Genomic DNA, 1,192 nt, shown 5'->3' on the forward strand with positions numbered 1-1,192 from the left:
GGTGGACATGTAGATGTGGGGCATGCAGATTGGATAGGAGAACCTCAGCTCAGTGTAGACCACTCACAGCTCAACAGATGTGACAGCTATCTTCCCGAGTGGCACGATTTCTCAAGTCAGCACAGCCAAACACAGGAGTAGTTTCTCTATCTGTATTTCTCTATATGTTGGGTCAGATAGGCTTGCATTTATCCAGAGCTAGGCGATCTGCCCTGACCAGAGGCCCCCTTTTTCTTCCCCAACAGTCTCCAGCATCTCCTCCTTTTTTTCTTTTATTAAATGTGTTCAGAGAAGAGAGAAACTATGGGGTTGCTCGGGACAAGGACAATCCAGTGATGGTAAGAGTAGAAAGATTATTTAGTGTAGCTGTTTGGGTGATTAATCTTGCAAGGAGGTCTGCAATTGTTCTTGCAATGACAACTAAGGAAACAATAGAAAGAATTAGATTCACTATTAATATAATCTCTGCATTAGATACACATGCTAAAAAATTCTATTCATTATATTTATGAGGACCTAAAAGCAGCAGATTTAGTTAGAAGAGTCACATATGTAACACTGAAGGGCCTACTTCCAGAAGACTAATATAGGGAGTGCCGATGAAGAAACAAGAGTTTACAAAACCTGATTAGCTTCTCCTGCTATGGCAATGGTTAAAGCAGCAATAAGAAGTGGTATAAACACAGGGTCACTGGTGTATCACTTCCAGGCTTAAGGTTGAGGGCCTGTTGGTTGAATGCCTTCAGTATGCCTTCAGGTATCTGGGGCTTGTTGTCGGGGGCTTCAGCTTCGCTCTCCTCTGTCTCATATTTTTTGTTGTGGATGCTCAATCAACACATCTTCTTGGTAGGTGTGTTGGAATCAGATATGACGAGCAGGGACCCACACAGGATGTGGTTTGTTCTGTGGGAAAATACAAGCAAAACCTCTTTCAACAGTTAATAAAGGATTGGTCCCTTTCCATATTTGATCTAAAGGTATAGCTGGCATAATGGGCCCACTTGGGTAATGATAAGCTATTTGACACGAATAGCCTTCTAAATCAAGTCCAAAGCCTACATTATGCTGAAGTAACCATTATATATCTGAGCTATGTGGACTGGAAGAGGTCAATATTTGTTCCCATCCCAAAGAAGGGTGACCCAACTGAGTGTGGAAACTACAGAACAATATCATTGATTTCACATGCAAG

The 1,192-nt window shown here is 41.9% G+C and overlaps 1 pseudogene; it reads right to left on the bottom strand.

The window, feature by feature from the left end:
- Window positions 1–301: 301 nt before the first annotated feature.
- LOC102876535 overlaps window positions 302–1,192 on the bottom strand; it is a 60,491-nt pseudogene continuing 59,600 nt past the window's right edge.

The sequence above is a fragment of the Elephantulus edwardii genome, unplaced genomic scaffold (genome assembly GCF_000299155.1).
Source record: "Elephantulus edwardii isolate Elephantulus edwardi_28Jun2011 unplaced genomic scaffold, EleEdw1.0 scaffold00017, whole genome shotgun sequence".
In the NCBI taxonomy this organism is placed as follows: Eukaryota; Metazoa; Chordata; class Mammalia; order Macroscelidea; family Macroscelididae; genus Elephantulus; species Elephantulus edwardii.